The 21,689-nt window shown below is 46.4% G+C and overlaps 4 non-coding genes across 4 annotated transcripts; all 4 read left to right on the top strand.

The window, feature by feature from the left end:
- The first annotated feature begins 3,482 nt into the window (after positions 1 to 3,482).
- On the top strand, positions 3,483 to 3,554 carry trnae-cuc. The gene has a single exon. It is a non-coding gene; the product is annotated as a tRNA-Glu (tRNA).
- A 5,515-nt stretch (positions 3,555 to 9,069) lies between these two features.
- On the top strand, positions 9,070 to 9,141 carry trnae-cuc. The gene has a single exon. It is a non-coding gene; the product is annotated as a tRNA-Glu (tRNA).
- Positions 9,142 to 10,106: 965 nt separating this feature from the next.
- Positions 10,107 to 10,178, top strand: trnae-cuc. Its single transcript has one exon. It is a non-coding gene; the product is annotated as a tRNA-Glu (tRNA).
- Positions 10,179 to 13,078: 2,900 nt separating this feature from the next.
- On the top strand, positions 13,079 to 13,150 carry trnae-cuc. Its single transcript has one exon. It is a non-coding gene; the product is annotated as a tRNA-Glu (tRNA).
- The last annotated feature ends 8,539 nt before the right edge of the window (positions 13,151 to 21,689 follow it).

Here is a 21,689-nt window from a genome sequence, read left to right as displayed (position 1 = left end):
CCGACTGCCAAAACTATCGTTTGTTAGCAAGAAATGTGTGGAGGGGTTGACAAACAGGTTTTAATGACTCCAGCCTAAGTGGATGGAAACTTACGACTTCAACTATATGTACCATTTCAAACTGGGAAACGAATTGCACTGTAGTACCCTTCCCTGGTGGTCTAGTGGTTAGGATTCGATTCCCGGTCAGGGAACTACTCTTTTGCTACATGTTTACTTGTACAACCTGTCACAATGAATATAGAAGGTTATCGCACATATGTACCAGCTCACACTGAGAACCGATTTGCACTGTATTATCCTTCCCTTGTGATCTAGTGGTTAGGATTTGGCGCTCTCACCGCTGCGGCCCGGGTTCAATTCCCGGTCAGGGAACTACTCTTTTGCTACATGTTTACTTGTACAACCTGTCACAATGAATATAGAAGATTATCGCACATATGTACCAGCTCACACTGAGAACTGATTTGCACTGTATTATCCTTCCCTGGTGGTCTAGTGGTTAGGATTTGGCGCTCTCACCGCCGCGGCCTGGGTTCGATTCCCGGTCAGGGAAATAGTCTATGCTCCTTGTTTACTTGTGCAACCTGTCACTATGAATTTAGTAGGTTGTCGCACATATGTACCACTTCAAATTGCGAACCGATTTGCACTGCAGTGTCCTTCCCAGGTGTTCTAGTGGTGCACCAGACCCTCCTGCAGCAAAGCACCCCCACAACATGATGGTGTTCTTCGGCTTGAAAGCCTCCCCCTTTTCCCTCCAAACATAACAATGGTCATTATGGCCAAACAGTTCGATTTTTGTTTCATCAGACCAGAGGACATTTCTCCAAAAACTAGGATCTTTGTCCCCAAACTGTAGTATGGCTTTTTTATGGCGGTTTTGGAGCAGTAGCTTCTTCCTTGCTGAGCCGCCTCTCGGGGTATGTCGATATAGGACTCGTTTGCCTGTGGATATAGACCATTTTGTACCTGTTTCCTCCAGCATCTTCACAAGGTCCTTTGCTGTTGTTCTGGGATGGATTTGCACTTTTCGACCTAAAGTTTTAATGACTCCAGCCTAAGTGGATGGAAACTTACGACTTCAACTATATGTACGATTTCAAACTGGGAAACGAATTGCACTGTAGTATCCTTCCCTGGTGGTCTAGTGGTTAGGATTCGATTCCCGGTCAGTGAACTGCTCTTTTGCTACATGTTTACGTGTGCAACCTGTCACAATGAATATAGAAGGTTATCGCACATATGTACCAGCTCACACTGGGAACCGATTTGAAATGTTGTACCCTTCCCTGGTGGTCTAGTGCTTAGGATTTGGCGCTCTCACAGCCGCTGCCCGGGTTCGATTCCCGTTCAGGGAACTAATCTTTTGCTACATGTTTACTTGTGCAACCTGTCACAATGAATATAGAAGGTTATCGCACATATGTACCAGCTCACACTGGGAACCGATTTGAACTGTAGTACCCTTCCCTGGTGGTCTAGTGGTTAGGATTCGGCGCTCTCACCGCCGTGACCCGGGTTCGATTCCCGTTCAGGGAACTAAGCTTTTGCTACATGTTTACTTGTGCAACCTGTCACAATGAATATAGGAGGTTATCGCACATATGTACCATCTCACACTGGGAACCGATTTGCACTGCAGTGTCCTTCCCAGTTGTTCTAGTGGTGCACCAGACCCTCCTGCAGCAAAGCACCCCCACAACATGATGGTGTTCTTCGGCTTGAAAGCCTCCCCCTTTTCCCTCCAAACATAACAATGGTCATTATGGCCAAACAGTTCGATTTTTGTTTCATCAGACCAGAGGACATTTCTCCAAAAACTAGGATCTTTGTCCCCAAACTGTAGTATGGCTTTTTTATGGCGGTTTTGGAGCAGTAGCTTCTTCCTTGCTGAGCCGCCTCTCGGGGTATGTCGATATAGGACTCGTTTGCCTGTGGATGTAGACCATTTTGTACCTGTTTCCTCCAGCATCTTCACAAGGTCCTTTGCTGTTGTTCTGGGATGGATTTGCACTTTTCGACCTAAAGTTTTAATGACTCCAGCCTAAGTGGATGGAAACTTACGACTTCAACTATATGTACCATTTCAAACTGGGAAACGAATTGCACTGTAGTATCCTTCCCTGGTGGTCTAGTGGTTAGGATTCGATTCCCGGTCAGTGAACTGCTCTTTTGCTACATGTTTACGTGTGCAACCTGTCACAATGAATATAGAAGGTTATCGCACATATGTACCAGCTCACACTGGGAACCGATTTGAAATGTTGTACCCTTCCCTGGTGGTCTAGTGCTTAGGATTTGGCGCTCTCACAGCCGCTGCCCGGGTTCGATTCCCGTTCAGGGAACTAATCTTTGCTACATGTTTACTTGTGCAACCTGTCACAATGAATATAGAAGGTTATCGCACATATGTACCAGCTCACACTGGGAACCGATTTGAACTGTAGTACCCTTCCCTGGTGGTCTAGTGGTTAGGATTCGGCGCTCTCACCGCCGTGACCCGGGTTCGATTCCCGTTCAGGGAACTAAGCTTTTGCTACATGTTTACTTGTGCAACCTGTCACAATGAATATAGGAGGTTATCGCACATATGTACCATCTCACACTGGGAACCGATTTGCACTGCAGTGTCCTTCCCAGGTGTTCTAGTGGTGCACCAGACCCTCCTGCAGCAAAGCACCCCCACAACATGATGGTGTTCTGAGCGGGCTCTCGAGGTATGTCGATATAGGACTCGTTTGCCTGTGGATATAGACCATTTTGTACCTGTTTCCTCCAGCATCTTCACAAGGTCCTTTGCTGTTGTTCTGGGATGGATTTGCACTTTTCGACCCAAAGTACGTTCATCTCTAGGAGAGAGAACGCGTCTCCTTCCTGAGCGGTATGACGCCTGCGCCATACCATGGTGTTTATACTTGCGTACTATTGTTTCTACAGATGAGCGAGGTACCTTCAGGCGTTTGGAAATTGCTCCCAAGGAGGAACCAGACTTGTGGAGGTCTACATTTTTTTCTGAGGTTTTGCCTGATTTCCTTTGCTTTTCCCATGGAGTCAAGCAAAGAGGCACTGAGTTTGAAGGTAGGCCTTGAAATACATCTACAGGTACTCCTCCAATTGACTCAAAGGATGTCAATTAGCCTATCAGAAGCTTCTAAAGCCATGACATCATTTTCGGGAATTTTACAAACTGTTTAAAGGCACAGCCAACTTATTGTATGTAAACTTCTGGCCCACTGAATTTGTGATACAGTGACTTATAAGTGAAATAATCCCAATGTAAACAATTGTTGGAAAAATGACTTGTGTCATGCACAAAGTAGATGTCCTAACCGTCTGCCAAAACGATCGTTTGTTAGCAAGAAATGTGGGGAGGGGTTGACAAACAGGTTTTAATGACTCCAGCCTAAGTGGATGGAAACTTACGACTTCAACTATATGTACCATTTCAAACTGGGAAACGAATTGCACTGTAGTACCCTTCCCTGGTGGTCTAGTGGTTAGGATTCGGCGCTCTCACCGCCGCGGCCCGGGTTCGATTCCCGGTCAGGGAACTACTATATTGCTACATGTTTACTTGTACAACCTGTCACAATGAATATAGAAGGTTATCACACATATGTACCAGCTCACACTTGGAACCGATTTGCACTGTCGTACCCTTCCCTGGTGGTCTAGTGGTTAGGATTCGGCGCTCTCACCGCTGCGGCCCGGGTTCGATTCCCGGTCAGGGAACTACTCTTTTGCTACATCTTTACTTGTACAACCTGTCACAATGAATATAGAAGGTTATCGCACATATGTACCAGCTCACACTGAGAACCAATTTGCACTGTATTATCCTTCCCTGGTGGTCTAGTGGTTAGGATTCGGCGCTCTCACCGCCGCGGCCCGGGTTTGATTCCTGGTCAGGGAAATAGTCTATGCTCCTTGTTTACTTGTGCAACCTGTCACTATGAATTAAGTAGGTTGTCGCACATATGTACCACTTCAAATTGCAAACCGATTTGCACTGCAGTGTCCTTCCCAGGTGTTCTAGTGGTGCACAAGACTCTCCTGCAGCAAAGCACCCCCACAACATGATGGTGTTCTTTGGCTTGAAAGCCTCCCCCTTTTCCCTCCAAACATAACAATGGTCATTATGGCCAAACAGTTCGATTTTTGTTTCATCAGACCAGAGGACATTTCTCCAAAAACTAGGATCTTTGTCCCCAAACTGTAGTATGGCTTTTTTATGGCGGTTTTGGAGCAGTAGCTTCTTCCTTGCTGAGCGGCCTCTCGGGGTATGTCGATATAGGACTCGTTTGCCTGTGGATGTAGACCATTTTGTACCTGTTTCCTCCAGCATCTTCACAAGGTCCTTTGCTGTTGTTCTGGGATGGATTTGCACTTTTCGACCCAAAGTTTTAATGACTCCAGCCTAAGTGGATGGAAACTTACGACTTCAACTATATGTACCATTTCAAACTGGGAAACGAATTGCACTGTAGTATCCTTCCCTGGTGGTCTAGTGGTTAGGATTCGATTCCCGGTCAGTGAACTGCTCTTTTGCTACATGTTTACGTGTGCAACCTGTCACAATGAATATAGAAGGTTATCGCACATATGTACCAGCTCACACTGGGAACCGATTTGCACTGTATACCCTTCCCTGGTGGTCAAGTGGTTAGGATTCGGCGCTCTCACCGCCGCGGCCCGGGTTTGATTCCCGGTCAGGGAAATAGTCTATGCTCCTTGTTTACTTGTGCAACCTGTCACTATGAATTTAGTAGGTTGTCGCACATATGTACCACTTCAAATTGCAAACCGATTTGCCCTGCAGTGTCCTTCCCAGGTGTTCTAGTGGTGCACAAGACTCTCCTGCAGCAAAGCACCCCCACAACATGATGGTGTTCTTCGGCTTGAAAGCCTCCCCCTTTCCCTCCAAACATAACAATGGTCATTATGGCCAAACAGTTCGATTTTGTTTCATCAGACCAGAGGACATTTCTCCAAAAACTAGGATCTTTGTCCCCAAACTGTAGTATGGCTTTTTTATGGCGGTTTTGGAGCAGTAGCTTTTCCTTGCTGAGCGACCTCTCGGGGTATGTCGATATAGGACTCGTTTGCCTGTGGATATAGACCATTTTGTACCTTTTTCCTCCAGCATCTTCACAAGGTCCTTTGCTGTTGTTCTGGGATGGATTTGCACTTTTCGACCCAAAGTACGTTCATCTCTAGGAGAGAGAACGCGTCTCCTTCCTGAGCGGTATGACGCCTACGTGGTCCCATGGTGTTTATACTTGCGTACTATTGTTTCTACAGATGAGCGAGGTACCTTCAGGCGTTTGGAAATTGCTCCCAAGGAGGAACCAGACTTGTGGAGGTCTACATTTTTTTCTGAGGTTTTGCCTGATTTCCTTTGCTTTTCCCATGGAGTCAAGCAAAGAGGCACTGAGTTTGAAGGTAGGCCTTGAAATACATCTACAGGTACACCTCCAATTGACTCAAAGGATGTCAATTAGCCTATCAGTAGCTTCTAAAGCCATGACATCATTTTCGGGAATTTTACAAACTGTTTAAAGGCACAGCCAACTTTGTGTATGTAAACTTCTGGCCCACTGAATTTGTGATACAGTGAATTATAAGTGAAATAATCCCTCTGTAAACAATTGTTGGAAAAATGACTTGTGTCATGCACAAAGTAGATGTCCTAACCGACTGCCAAAACTATTGTTTGTTAGCAAGAAATGTGGGGAGGGGTTGACAAACAGGTTTTAATGACTCCAGCCTAAGTGGATGGAAACTTACGACTTCAACTATATGTACCATTTCAAACTGGGAAACGAATTTCACTGAAGTACCCTTCCCTGGTGGTCTAGTGGTTAGGATTCGGCGCTCTCACCGCCGCGGCCCGGGTTAGACTCCTGATTTCCACTGTAGTACCCTTCCCTGGTGGTTTGACTCTCAGTTCGACTCCTGATTTGCACTGTAGTACCCTTCCCTGGTGGTCTAGTGTTTAGGATTCTGCGCTCTCACCGCCGCAGCCCGGGTTCGACTCCTGATTTGCACTGTAGTACCCTTCCCTAGTGGTCTACTACTCTTTTGCTACATGTTTACTTGTACAACCTGTCACAATGAATATAGGTTATCGCACATATGTACCAGCTCACACTTGGAACCGATTTGCACTGTAGTACCCTTCCCTGGTGGTCTAGTGGTTAGGATTCGGTGCTCTCACCGACTCCGCGTCCCGGGTTCGATTCCCGGTCAGGGAACTACTCTATTGCTACATGTTTACTTGTACAACCTGTCACAATGAATATAGAAGGTTATCACACATATGTACCAGCTCACACTTGGAACCGATTTGCACTGTAGTACCCTTCCCTGGGTGTCTAGTGGTTAGGATTCGGCGCTCTCACCGCCGCGGCCCGGGTTCGATTCCTGGTCAGGGAGCTACTCTATTGCTACATGTTTACTTGTACAACCTGTCATAATGAATATAGAAGGTTATCACACATATGTACCTGCTCACACTGAGAACCAATTTTCACTGTATTATCCTTCCCGGGTGGTCTAGTGTTTAGGATTCGGTGCTCTCACCGCCGCGTCCCGGGTTCGATCCCCGGTCAGGGAACTACTCTTTTGCTACATCTTTACTTGTACAACCTGTCACAATGAATATAGAAGGTTATCGCACATATGTACCAGCTCACACTGAGAACCAATTTGCACTGTATTATCCTTCCCTGGTGGTCTAGTGGTTAGGATTCGGCGCTCTCACCGCCGCGGCCCGGGTTTGATTCCTGGTCAGGGAAATAGTCTATGCTCCTTGTTTACTTGTGCAACCTGTCACTATGAATTAAGTAGGTTGTCGCACATATGTACCACTTCAAATTGCAAACCGATTTGCACTGCAGTGTCCTTCCCAGGTGTTCTAGTGGTGCACAAGACTCTCCTGCAGCAAAGCACCCCCACAACATGATGGTGTTCTTTGGCTTGAAAGCCTCCCCCTTTTCCCTCCAAACATAACAATGGTCATTATGGCCAAACAGTTCGATTTTTGTTTCATCAGACCAGAGGACATTTCTCCAAAAACTAGGATCTTTGTCCCCAAACTGTAGTATGGCTTTTTTATGGCGGTTTTGGAGCAGTAGCTTCTTCCTTGCTGAGCGGCCTCTCGGGGTATGTCGATATAGGACTCGTTTGCCTGTGGATGTAGACCATTTTGTACCTGTTTCCTCCAGCATCTTCACAAGGTCCTTTGCTGTTGTTCTGGGATGGATTTGCACTTTTCGACCCAAAGTTTTAATGACTCCAGCCTAAGTGGATGGAAACTTACGACTTCAACTATATGTACCATTTCAAACTGGGAAACGAATTGCACTGTAGTATCCTTCCCTGGTGGTCTAGTGGTTAGGATTCGATTCCCGGTCAGTGAACTGCTCTTTTGCTACATGTTTACGTGTGCAACCTGTCACAATGAATATAGAAGGTTATCGCACATATGTACCAGCTCACACTGGGAACCGATTTGCACTGTAGTACCCTTCCCTGGTGGTCTAGTGGTTAGGATTCGGCGCTCTCACCGCCGCGGCCCGGGTTTGATTCCCGGTCAGGGAAATAGTCTATGCTCCTTGTTTACTTGTGCAACCTGTCACTATGAATTTAGTAGGTTGTCGCACATATGTACCACTTCAAATTGCAAACCGATTTGCCCTGCAGTGTCCTTCCCAGGTGTTCTAGTGGTGCACCAGACTCTCCTGCAGCAAAGCACCCCACAACATGATGGTGTTCTTCGGCTTGAAAGCCTCCCCTTTTCCCTCCAAACATAACAATGGTCATTATGGCCAAACAGTTCGATTTTTGTTTCATCAGACCAGAGGACATTTCTCCAAAAACTAGGATCTTTGTCCCCAAACTGTAGTATGGCTTTTTTTATGGCGGTTTTGGAGCAGTAGCTTTTTCCTTGCTGAGCGACCTCTCGGGGTATGTCGATATAGGACTCGTTTGCCTGTGGATATAGACCATTTTGTACCTTTTTCCTCCAGCATCTTCACAAGGTCCTTTGCTGTTGTTCTGGGATGGATTTGCACTTTTCGACCCAAAGTACGTTCATCTCTAGGAGAGAGAACGCGTCTCCTTCCTGAGCGGTATGACGCCTGCGTCATCCATGGTGTTTATACTTGCGTACTATTGTTTCTACAGATGAGCGAGGTACCTTCAGGCGTTTGGAAATTGCTCCCAAGGAGGAACCAGACTTGTGGAGGTCTACATTTTTTTCTGAGGTTTTGCCTGATTTCCTTTGCTTTTCCCATGGAGTCAAGCAAAGAGGCACTGAGTTTGAAGGTAGGCCTTGAAATACATCTACAGGTACACCTCCAATTGACTCAAAGGATGTCAATTAGCCTATCACAAGCTTCTAAAGCCAAGACATCATTTTCGGGAATTTTACAAACTGTTTAAAGGCACAGCCAACTTTGTGTATGTAAACTTCTGGCCCACTGAATTTGTGATACAGTGAATTATAAGTGAAATAATCCCTCTGTAAACAATTGTTGGAAAAATGACTTGTGTCATGCACAAAGTAGATGTCCTAACCGACTGCCAAAACTATTGTTTGTTAGCAAGAAATGTGGGGAGGGGTTGACAAACAGGTTTAATGACTCCAGCCTAAGTGGATGGAAACTTACGACTTCAACTATATGTACCATTTCAAACTGGGAAACGAATTTCACTGAAGTACCCTTCCCTGGTGGTCTAGTGGTTAGGATTCGGCGCTCTCACCGCCGCGGTTCCCGGGTTAGACTCCTGATTTCCACTGTAGTACCCTTCCCTGGTGGTTTGACTCTCAGTTCGACTCCTGATTTGCACTGTAGTACCCTTCCCTGGTGGTCTAGTGTTTAGGATTCTGCGCTCTCACCGCCGCAGCCCGGGTTCGACTCCTGATTTGCACTGTAGTACCCTTCCCTAGTGGTCTACTACTCTTTTGCTACATGTTTACTTGTACAACCTGTCACAATGAATATAGGTTATCGCACATATGTACCAGCTCACACTTGGAACCGATTTGCACTGTAGTACCCTTCCCTGGTGGTCTAGTGGTTAGGATTCGGTGCTCTCACCGCCGCGGCCCGGGTTCGATTCCCGGTCAGGGAACTACTCTATTGCTACATGTTTACTTGTACAACCTGTCACAATGAATATAGAAGGTTATCACACATATGTACCAGCTCACACTTGGAACCGATTTGCACTGTAGTACCCTTCCCTGGGTGTCTAGTGGTTAGGATTCGGCGCTCTCACCGCCGCGGCCCGGGTTCGATTCCCGGTCAGGGAACTACTCTATTGCTACATGTTTACTTGTACAACCTGTCATAATGAATATAGAAGGTTATCACACATATGTACCTGCTCACACTGAGAACCAATTTTCACTGTATTATCCTTCCCGGGTGGTCTAGTGGTTAGGATTCGGTGCTCTCACCGCCGCGTCCCGGGTTCGATCCCCGGTCAGGGAACTACTCTTTTGCTACATGTTTACTTGTGCAACCTGTCACAATGAATATAGAAGGTTATCGCACATATGTACCAGCTCACACTGGGAACCGATTTGCACTGTAGTACCCTTCCCTGGTGGTCTAGTGGTTAGGATTCGGCACAAAAACTAGGTTATTGCAAAAACTAGGATCTTTGTCCCCAAACTGTAGTATGGCTTTTTTATGGCGGTTTTGGAGCAGTAGCTTCTTCCTTGCAGAGGAAGGAGCTTCCTTGCATTTCAAACTGGGAAACGAATTGCACTGTAGTACCCTTCCCTGGTGGTCTAGTGGTTAGGATTCGGCGCTCTCACCGCCGCGGCCCGGGTTTGACTCCTGATTTCCACTGTAGTACCCTTCCCTGGTGGTTCGACTCCCAGTTCGACTCCCGATTTGCACTGTAGTACCCTTCCCTGGTGGTCTAGTGGTTAGGATTCGGCGCTCTCACCGCTGCGGCCCGGGTTCGATTCACGGTCAGGGAACTAATCTTTTGCTACATGTTTACTTGTACAACCTGTCACAATGAATATAGGTTATCGCACATATGTACCAGCTCACACTTGGAACCGATTTGCACTGTCGTACCCTTCCCTGGTGGTCTAGTGGTTAGGATTCGGCGCTCTCACCGCCGTGGCCCGGGTTCGATTCCCGGTCAGGGAACTACTCTTTTGCTACATCTTTACTTCTACAACCTGTCACAATGAATATAGAAGGTTATCGCACATATGTACCAGCACACACTTGGAACCGATTTGCACTGTAATACCCTTCCCTGGTGGTCTAGTGGTTAGGATTCGGTGCTCTCACCGCTGTTTCGGCACAGCCAACTCATTGTATGTAAACTTCTGGCCCACTGAATTTGTGATACAGTGAATTATAAGTGAAATAATCCCAATGTAACTGACTTGTGTCATGCACAAAGTAAATGTCCTAACCGTCTGCCAAAATGATCGTTTGTTAGCAAGAAATGTGGGGAGGGGTTGACAAACAGGTTTTAATGACTCCAGCCTAAGTGGATGGAAACTTACGAATTCAACTATATGTACCATTTCAAACTGGGAAACGAATTGCACTGAAGTACCCTTCCCTGGTGGTCTAGTGGTTAGGATTCGGCGCTCTCACTGCCGCGGCCCTGGTTCGACTCCTGATTTCCACTGTAGTACCCTTCTCTGGTGGTTCGACTCTCAGTTCGACTCCTGATTTGCACTGTAGTACCCTTCCCTGGTGGTCTAGTGTTTAGGATTCTGCGCTCTCACCGCCGCAGCCCGGGTTCGACTCCTGATTTCCACTGTACTACCCTTCCCTGGTGGTTCGACTTCCAGTTCGACTCCCGATTTGCACTGTAGTACCCTTCCCTAGTGGTCTACTACTCTTTTGCTACATGTTTACTTGTACAACCTGTCACAATTAATATAGGTTATCGCACATATGTACCAGCTCACACTTGGAACCGATTTTCACTGTAGTACCCTTCCCTGGTGGTCTAGTGGTTAGGATTCGGCGCTCTCACCGCCGCGGCCCGGGTTCGATTGCTGATCAGGGAACTACTCTTTTGCTACATGTTTACTTGTACAACCTGTCACAATGAATATAGAAGGTTATCGCACATATGTACCAGCTCACACTGAGAACTGATTTGCACTGTATTATCCTTCCCTGGTGGTCTAGTGGTTAGGATTCGGCGCTCTCACCGCCGCGGCCTGGGTTCAATGCACGGTCAGGGAAATAGTCTATGCTCCTTGTTTACTTCTGCAACCTGTCACAATGAATATAGAAGGTTATCGCACCAATTTGTAAGTCGCTCTGGATAAGAGCGTCTGCTAAATGACCTAAATGTAAATGTAAATATGTACCAGCTCACACTGGGAACTGATTTGCACTGCAGTGTCCTTCCCAGGTGTTCTAGTGGTGCACCAGACCCTCCTGCAGCAAAGCACCCCCACAACATAATGGTGTTCTTCGGCTTGAAAGCCTCCCCCTTTTCCCTCCAAACATAACAATGGTCATTATGGCCAAACAGTTCGATTTTTGTTTCATCAGACCAGAGGACATTTCTCCAAAAACTAGGATCTTTGTCCCCAAACTGTAGTATGGCTTTTTTATGGCGGTTTTGGAGCAGTAGCTTCTTCCTTGCTGAGCGGCCTCTCGGGGTATGTCGATATAGGACTCATTTGCCTGTGGATATAGACCATTTTGTACCTGTTTCCTCCAGCATCTTCACAAGGTCCTTTGCTGTTGTTCTGGGATGGATTTGCACTTTTCGACCCAAAGTACGTTCATCTCTAGGAGAGAGAACGCGTCTCCTTCCTGAGCGGTATGACGCCTGCGTCATACCATGGTGTTTATACTTGCGTACTATTGTTTCTACAGATGAGCGAGGTACCTTCAGGCGTTTGGAAATTGCTCCCAAGGAGGAACCAGACTTGTGGAGGTCTACATTTTTTTTCTGAGGTCTTGGCTGATTTCCTTTGCTTTTCCCATGGAGTCAAGCAAAGAGGCACTGAGTTTGAATGTAGGTCTTGGAATACATCTACAGGTACACCTCCAATTGACTCAAAGGATGTCAATTAGCCTATCAGAAGCTTCTAAAGCCATGACATCATTTTCGGGAATTTTACAAACTGTTTAAAGGCACAGCCAACTTATTGTATGTAAACTTCTGGCCCACTGAATTTGTGATACAGTGAATTATAAGTTAAATAATCCCAATGTAAACAATTGTTGGAAAAATGACTTGTGTCATGCACAAAGTAGATGTCCTAAACGTCAGCCAAAACGATCGTTTGTGGTCTAGTGGTTAGGATTCGATTCCCGGTCAGGGAACTGCTCTTTTGCTACATGTTTACGTGTGCAACCTGTCACAATGAATATAGAAGGTTATCGCACATATGTACCAGCTCACACTGGGAACCCATTTGCACTGTTGTACCCTTCCCTTGTGGTCGTTTGTTAGCAAGAAATGTGTGGAGGGGTTGACAAACAGGTTTTAATGACTCAAGCCTAAGTGGATGGAAACTTACGACTTCAACTATATGTACCATTTCAAACTGGGAAACGAATTGCACTGTAGTACCCTTCCCTGGTGGTCTAGTGTTTACGATTCGGCGCTCTCACCGCTGCGGCCCAGGTTCGACTCCCGATTTCCACTGTAGTACCCTTTCCTGGTGGTTCGACTCCCGATTTGCACTGTAGTACCCTTCCCTGGTGGTCTAGTGGTTAGGATTAGGCGCTCTCACCGCCGCGTCCCGGGTTTGATTCCTGTTCAGGGAACTACTCTTTTGCTACATGTTTACTTGTACAACCTGTCACAATGAATACAGAATGTTATCGCACATATGTACCAGCTCACACTTGGAACCGATTTGCACTGTCGTACCCTTCCCTGGTGGTCTAGTGGTTAGGATTCGGCGCTCTCACCGCCGTGGCCCTGGTTCGATTCCCGGTCAGGTAACTACTCTATTGCTACATGTTTACTTGTACAACCTGTCACAATGAATATAGAAGGTTATCGCACATATGTACCAGCTCACACTTGGAACCGATTTGCACTGTAGTACCCTTCCCTGGTGGTCTAGTGGTTAGGATTCGGCGCTCTCACCGCCGCGGCCCGGGTTCGATCCCCGGTCAGGGAACTACTATTTTGCTACATGTTTACTTGTACAACCTGTCACAATGAATATAGAAGGTTATCGCACATATGTACCAGCTCACACTTGGAACCGATTTGCACTGTAGTACCCTTCCCTGGTGGTCTAGTGGTTAGGATTCGGCGCTCTCACCGCCGCGGCCCGGGTTTGATCCCCGGTCAGGGAACTACTATTTTGCTACATGTTTACTTGTGCAACCTGTCATAATGAATATAGAAGGTTATCGCACATATGTACCAGCTCACACTGGGAACCGATTTGCACTGTAGTACCCTTCCCTGGTGGTCTAGTGGTTAGGATTCGGCGCAAAAACTAGGTTATTGCAAAAACTAGGATCTTTGTCCCCAAACTGTAGTATGGCTTTTTTATGGCGGTTTTGGAGCAGTAGCTTCTTCCTTGCTGAGCGGCCTCTCGGGGTATGTCGATATAGGACTCGTTTGCCTGTGGATATAGACCATTTTGTACCTGTTTCCTCCAGCATCTTCACAAGGTCCTTTGATGTTGTTCAGGGATGGATTTGCACTTTTCGACCCAAAGTACGTTCATCTCTAGGAGAGAGAAAAGCGTCTCCTTCCTGAGCGGTATGACACCTGCGTCATACCATGGTGTTTATACTTGCGTACTATTGTTTCTACAGATGAGCGAGGTACCTTCAGGCGTTTGGAAATTGCTCCCAAGGAGGAACCAGACTTGTGGAGGTCTACATTTTTTTTCTGAGGTCTTCCCTGATTTCCTTTGCTTTTCCCATGGAGTCAAGCAAAGAGGCACTGAGTTTGAAGGTAGGCCTTGAAATACATCTACAGGTACACCTCCAATTGACTCAAAGGATGTCAATTAGCCTATCAGAAGCTTCTAAAGCCATGACATCATTTTCGGGAATTTTACAAACTGTTTAAAGGCACAGCCAACTTAGTGTATGTAAACTTCTGGCCCACTGAATTTGTGATGCAGTGAATTATAAGTGAAATAATCCCTCTGTAAACAATTGTTGGAAAAATTACTTGTGTCATGCACAAAGCAGATGTCCTAACCGACTGCCAAAACTATCGTTTGTTAGCAAGTAATGTGTGGAGGGGTTGACAAAAGGTTTTAATGACTCCAGCCAAAGTGGATGGAAACTTACGACTTCAACTATATGTACCATTTCAAACTGGGAAACGAATTACCCTGTAGTACCCTTCCCTGGTGGTCTAGTGGTTAGGATTCGGCGCTCTCACCGCCGCGTCCCGGGTTTGATTCCTGTTCAGGGAACTACTCTTTTGCTACATGTTTACTTGTACAACCTGTCACAATGAATACAGAATGTTATCGCACATATGTACCAGCTCACACTTGGAACCGATTTGCACTGTCGTACCCTTCCCTGGTGGTCTAGTGGTTAGGATTCGGCGCTCTCACCGCCGCGGCCCTGGTTCGATTCCCGGTCAGGTAACTACTCTATTGCTACATGTTTACTTGTACAACCTGTCACAATGAATATAGAAGGTTATCGCACATATGTACCAGCTCACACTTGGAACCGATTCGCACTGTCGTACCCTTCCCTGGTGGTATAGTGGTTAGGATTCGGCGCTCTCACCGCCGCTGCCCGGGTTCGATTCCCGGTCAGGGAACTACTCTTTTGCTACATGTTTACTTGTGCAACCTGTCACAATGAATATAGAAGGTTATCGCACATATGTACCAGCTCACACTGGGAACCGATTTACGCTGTATTATCCTTCCCTTGTGGTCTAGTGGTTAGGATTCGATTCCCGGTCAGGGAACTGCTCTTTTGCTACATGTTTACGTGTGCAATCTGTCACAATGAATATAGAAGGTTATCGCACATATGTACCAGCTCACACTGAGAACCGATTTGCACTGTATTATCCTTCCCTGGTGGTCTAATGGTTAGGATTCTGCGCTCTCACCGCCGCGGCCCGGGTTTGATTCCCGGTCAGAGAACCACCCTTTTGCTACATGTTTACTTGTACAACCTGTCACTATGAATTTAGTAGGTTGTCGCACATATGTACCACTTCAAATTGCAAACCGATTTGCCCTGCAGTGTCCTTCCCAGGTGTTCTAGTGGTGCACCAGACCCTCCTGCAGCAAAGCACCCCCACAACATGATGGTGTTCTTCGGCTTGAAAGCCTCCCCCTTTTCCCTCCAAACATAACAATGGTCATTATGGCCAAACAGTTTGATTTTTGTTTCATCAGACCAGAGGACATTTCTCCAAAAACTAGGATCTTTGTCCGCAAACTGTAGTATGGCTTTTTTATGGCGGTTTTGGAGCAGTAGCTTCTTCCTTGCTGAGCGGCCTCTCGGGGTATGTCGATATAGGACTCGTTTGCCTGTGGATATAGACCATTTTGTACCTGTTTCCTCCAGCATCTTCACAAGGTCCTTTGCTGTTGTTCTGGGATGGATTTGCACTTTTCGACCCAAAGTACGTTCATCTCTAGGAGAGATAACGCGTCTCCTTCCTGAGCGGTATGACGCCTGCGTGGTCCCATGGTGTTTATACTTGCGTACTATTGTTTCTACAGATGAGCGAGGTACCTTCAGGCGTTTGGAAATTGCTCCCAAGGAGGAACCAGACTTGTGGAGGTCTACATTTTTTTCTGAGGTCTTGGCTGATTTCCTTTGCTTTTCCCATGGAGTCAAGCAAAGAGGCACTGAGTTTGAAGGTAGGCCTTGAAATACATCTACAGGTACACCTCCAATTGACTCAAAGGATGTCAATTAGCCTATCAGAAGCTTCTAAAGCCATGACATCATTTTCGGGAATTTTACAAACTGTTTAAAGGCACAGCCAACTTATTGTATGTAAACTTCTGGCCCACTGAATTTGTGATACAGTGAATTATAAGTTAAATAATCCCAATGTAAACAATTGTTGGAAAAATGACTTGTGTCATGCACAAAGTAGATGTCCTAAACGTCAGCCAAAACGATCGTTTGTGGTCTAGTGGTTAGGATTCGATTCCCAGGTCAGGGAACTGCTCTTTTGCTACATGTTTACGTGTGCAACCTGTCACAATGAATATAGAAGGTTATCGCACATATGTACCAGCTCACACTGGGAACCCATTTGCACTGTTGTACCCTTCCCTTGTGGTCGTTTGTTAGCAAGAAATGTGTGGAGGGGTTGACAAACAGGTTTTAATGACTCAAGCCTAAGTGGATGGAAACTTACGACTTCAACTATATGTACCATTTCAAACTGGGAAACGAATTGCACTGTAGTACCCTTCCCTGGTGGTCTAGTGTTTACGATTCGGCGCTCTCACCGCTGCGGCCCAGGTTCGACTCCCGATTTCCACTGTAGTACCCTTTCCTGGTGGTTCGACTCCCGATTTGCACTGTAGTACCCTTCCCTGGTGGTCTAGTGGTTAGGATTAGGCGCTCTCACCGCCGCGTCCCGGGTTTGATTCCTGGTCAGGGAACTACTCTTTTGCTACATGTTTACTTGAACAACCTGTCACAATGAATATAGAAGGTTATCGCACATATGTACCAGCTCACACTGAGAACCAATTTGCACTGTATTATCCTTCCCTGGTGCTCTAGTGGTTAGGATTCGGAGCTCTCACCGCCGTGGCCCGGGTTCGACTCCCGATTTCCACTGTAGTACCCTTCCCTGGTGGTTCAACTCCCAGTTTGACTCCCGATTTGCACTGTAGTACCCTTCCCTGGTGGTCTAGTGGTTAGGATTCGGCGCTCTCACCGCCGCGTCCCGGGTTTGATTCCTGGTCAGGGAACTACTCTTTTGCTACATGTTTACTTGAACAACCTGTCACAATGAATATAGAAGGTTATCGCACATGTGTACCAGCTCACACTTGGAACCGATTTGCACTGTCGTACCCTTCCCTGGTGGTCTAGTGGTTAGGATTCGGCGCTCTCACCGCTGTGGTCCGGGTTCAATTCCCGGTCAGGGAACTACTCTATTGCTACATGTTTACTTGTACAACCTGTCACAATGAATATAGAAGGTTATCGCACATATGTACCAGCTCACACTTGGAACCGATTTGCACTGTAGTACCCTTCCCTGGTGGTCTAGTGGTTAGGATTCGGCGCTCTCACACGCCGTGGGCCGGGTTCGATTCCCGGTCAGGGAACTACTCTTTTGCTACATGTTTACTTGTGCAACCTGTCACAATGAATATAGAAGGTTATCGCACATATGTACCAGCTCACACTTGGAACCGATTTGCACTGTAGTACCCTTCCCTGGTGGTCTAGTGGTTAGCACCCCACAACATGATTCGGCGCAAAAACTAGGTTATTGCAAAAACTAGGATCTTTGTCCCCAAACTGTAGTATGGCTTTTTTTATGGCGGTTTTGGAGCAGTAGCTTCTTCCTTGCTGAGCGGCCTCTCGGGGTATGTCGATATAGGACTCGTTTGCCTGTGGATATAGACCATTTTGTACCTGTTTCCTCCAGCATCTTCACAAGGTCCTTTGCTGTTGTTCAGGGATGGATTTGCACTTTTCGACCCAAAGTATGTTCATCTCTAGGAGAGAGAACGCGTCTCCTTCCTGAGCGGTATGACGCCTGCGTCATACCATGGTGTTTATACTTGCGTACTATTGTTTCTACAGATGAGCGAGGTACCTTCAGGCGTTTGGAAATTGCTCCCAAGGAGGAACCAGACTTGTGGAGGTCTACATTTTTTTTCTGAGGTCTTGCCTGATTTCCTTTGCTTTTCCCATGGAGTCAAGCAAAGAGGCACTGAGTTTGAAGGTAGGCCTTGAAATACATCTACAGGTACACCTCCAATTGACTCAAAGGATGTCAATTAGCCTATCAGAAGCTTCTAAAGCCATGACATCATTTTCGGGAATTTTACAAACTGTTTAAAGGCACAGCCAACTTATTGTATGTAAACTTCTGGCCCACTGAATTTGTGATACAGTGAATTATAAGTGAAATAATCCCAATGTAAACAATTGATGGAAAAATGACTTGTGTCATGCACAAAGTAGATGTCCGAACCGTATGCCAAAACGATCGTTTGTTAGCAAGAAATGTGGGGAGGTGTTGACAAACAGGTTTTAATGACCCAGCCTAAGTGGATGGAAACTTACGACTTCAACTATATGTACCATTTCAAACTGGGAAACGAATTGCGCTGTAGTACCCTTCCCTGGTGGTCTAGTGGTTAGGATTCGGCGCCGCGGCCCGGGTTCGACTCCTGATTTCCACTGTAGTACCCTTCCCTGGTGGTTCGACTCCCAGTTCGACTCCCGATTTGCACTGTAGTTCCTTCCCTGGTGGTCTAGTGGTTAGGATTTGGCGCTCTCACCGCCGAGGCCCGGGTTCGACTCCCGGTCAGGTAACTAGTCTTTTGCTACATGTTTACTTGTACAACCTGTCACAATGAATATAGAAGGTTATCGCACATATGTACCAGCTCACACTGAGAACCAATTTGGACTGTATTATCCTTCCCTGGTGGTCTAGTGGTTAGGATTCGATTCCCGGTCAGTGAACTGCTCTTTTGCTACATGTTTACGTGTGCAACCTGTCACAATGAATATAGAAGGTTATCGCACATATGTACCAGCTCACACTGGGAACCGATTTGAAATGTTGTACCCTTCTAGTGGTGCACCAGACCCTCCTGCAGCAAAGCACCCCCACAACATGATGGTGTTCTTTGGCTTGAAAGCCTCCCCCTTTTCCCTCCAAACATAACAATGGTCATTATGGCCAAACAGTTCGATTTTTGTTTCATCAGACCAGAGGACATTTCTCCAATAACTAGGATCTTTGTCCCCAAACTGTAGTATGGCTTTTTTATGGCGGTTTTGGAGCAGTAGCTTCTTCCTTGCTGAGCGGCCTCTCGGGGTATGTCGATATAGGACTCGTTTGCCTGTGGATATAGACCATTTTGTACCTGTTTCCTCCAGCATCTTCACAAGGTCCTTTGCTGTTGTTCTGGGATGGATTTGCACTTTTCGACCCAAAGTACGTTCATCTCTAGGAGAGAGAACGCGTCTCCTTCCTGAGCGGTATGATGCCTGCGTGGTCCCATGGTGTTTATACTTGCATACTATTGTTTCTACAGATGAGCTAGGTACCTTCAGGCATTTGGAAATTGCTCCCAAGGAGGAACCAGACTTGTGGAGGTCTACATTTTTTTCTGAGGTCTTGGCTGATTTCCTTGCTTTTCCCATGGAGTCAAGCAAAGAGGCACTGAGTTTGAAGGTAGACCTTGAAATACATCTACAGTTACACCTCCAATTGACTCAAAGGATGTCAATAAGCCTATCAGAAGCTTCTAAAGCCATGACATCATTTTCGGGAATTTTACAAACTGTTTAAAGGCACAGCCAACTTTGTGTATGTAAACTTCTGGCCCACTGAATTTGTGATACAGTGAATTATAAGTGAAATAATCCCTCTGTAAACAATTGTTGGAAAAATTACTTGTGTCATGCACAAAGTAGATGTCCTAACCGACTGCCAAAACTATCGTTTGTTAGCAAGAAATGTGTGGAGGGTTGACAAACAGGTTTTAATGACTCAAGCCTAAGTGGATGGAAACTTACGACTTCAACTATATGTACCATTTCAAACTGGGAAACGAATTGCACTGTAGTACCCTTCCCTGGTGGTCTAGTGGTTAGGATTCGGCGCTCTCACCGCCGCGGCCCAGGTTTGACTCATGATTTCCACTGTAGTACCCTTTCCTGGTGGTTCGACTCCCAGTTCGACTCCTGATTTGCACTGTAGTACCCTTCCCTGGTGGTCTAGTGGTTAGGATTCGGCGCTCTCACCGCTGCGTCCCGGGTTTGATTCCTGGTCAGGGAACTACTCTTTTGCTACATGTTTACTTGTACAACCTGTCACAATGAATACAGAAGGTTATCGCACATATGTACCAGCTCACACTTGGAACCGATTTGCACTGTCGTACCCTTCCCTGGTGGTCTAGTGGTTAGGATTCGGCGCTCTCACCGCTGCGGCCCGGGTTCGATTCCCGGTCAGGGAACTACTCTATTGCTACATGTTTACTTGTACAACCTGTCACAATGAATATAGAAGGTTATCGCACATATGTACCAGCTCACACTTGGAACCGATTTGCACTGTAGTACCCTTCCCTGGTGGTCTAGTGGTTAGGATTCGGTGCTCTCACCGCCAAACTGGCCCGGGTTCGATCCCCGGTCAGGGAACTACTCTTTTGCTACATGTTTACTTGTGCAACCTGTCACAATGAATATAGAAGGTTATCGCACATATGTACCAGCTCACACTGGGAACCGATTTGCACTGTAGTACCCTTCCCTGGTGGTCTAGTGGTTAGGATTCGGCGCAAAAACTAGGTTATTGCAAAAACTAGGATCTTTGTCCCCAAACTGTAGTATGGCTTTTTTATGGCGGTTTTGGAGCAGTAGCTTCTTCCTTGCTGAGCGGCCTCTCGGGGTATGTCGATATAGGACTCGTTTGCCTGTGGATATAGACCATTTTGTACCTGTTTCCTCCAGCATCTTCACAAGGTCCTTTGCTGTTGTTCAGGGATGCATTTGCACTTTTCGACCCAAAGTACGTTCATCTCTAGGAGAGAGAACGCGTCTCCTTCCTGAGCGGTATGACGCCTGCGTCATACCATGGTGTTTATACTTGCGTACTATTGTTTCTACAGATGAGCGAGGTACCTTCAGGCGTTTGGAAATTGCTCCCAAGGAGGAACCAGACTTGTGGAGGTCTACATTTTTTTCTGAGGTCTTCCCTGATTTCCTTTGCTTTTCCCATGGAGTCAAGCAAAGAGGCACTGAGTTTGAAGGTAGGCCTTGAAATACATCTACAGGTACACCTCCAATTGACTCAAAGGATGTCAATTAGCCTATCAGAAGTTTCTAAAGCCATGACATCATTTTCGGGAATTTTACAAACTGTTTAAAGGCACAGCCAACTTTGTGTATGTAAACTTCTGGCCCACTGAATTTGTGATACAGTGAATTATAAGTGAAATAATCCCTCTGTAAACAATTGTTGGAAAAATTACTTGTGTCATGCACAAAGTAGATGTCCTAACCGACTGCCAAAACTATCGTTTGTTAGCAAGAAATGTGTGGAGGGGTTGACAAACAGGTTTTAATGACTCAAGCCTAAGTGGATGGAAACTTACGACTTCAACTATATGTACCATTTCAAACTGGGAAACGAATTGCACTGTAGTACCCTTCCCTGGTGGTCTAGTGGTTAGGATTCGGCGCTCTCACCGCCGCGGCCCAGGTTTGACTCATGATTTCCACTGTAGTACCCTTTCCTGGTGGTTCGACTCCCAGTTCGACTCCTGATTTGCACTGTAGTACCCTTCCCTGGTGGTCTAGTGGTTAGGATTCGGCGCTCTCACCGCTGCGTCCCGGGTTTGATTCCTGGTCAGGGAACTACTCTTTTGCTACATGTTTACTTGTACAACCTGTCACAATGAATACAGAAGGTTATCGCACATATGTACCAGCTCACACTTGGAACCGATTTGCACTGTCGTACCCTTCCCTGGTGGTCTAGTGGTT

Source organism: Oncorhynchus gorbuscha, unplaced genomic scaffold (assembly GCF_021184085.1).
Source record: "Oncorhynchus gorbuscha isolate QuinsamMale2020 ecotype Even-year unplaced genomic scaffold, OgorEven_v1.0 Un_scaffold_1926, whole genome shotgun sequence".
In the NCBI taxonomy this organism is placed as follows: Eukaryota; Metazoa; Chordata; class Actinopteri; order Salmoniformes; family Salmonidae; genus Oncorhynchus; species Oncorhynchus gorbuscha.
Note: the sequence above shows the minus strand (reverse complement) of the source record. Positions and strands in the feature narration are given on the sequence as shown.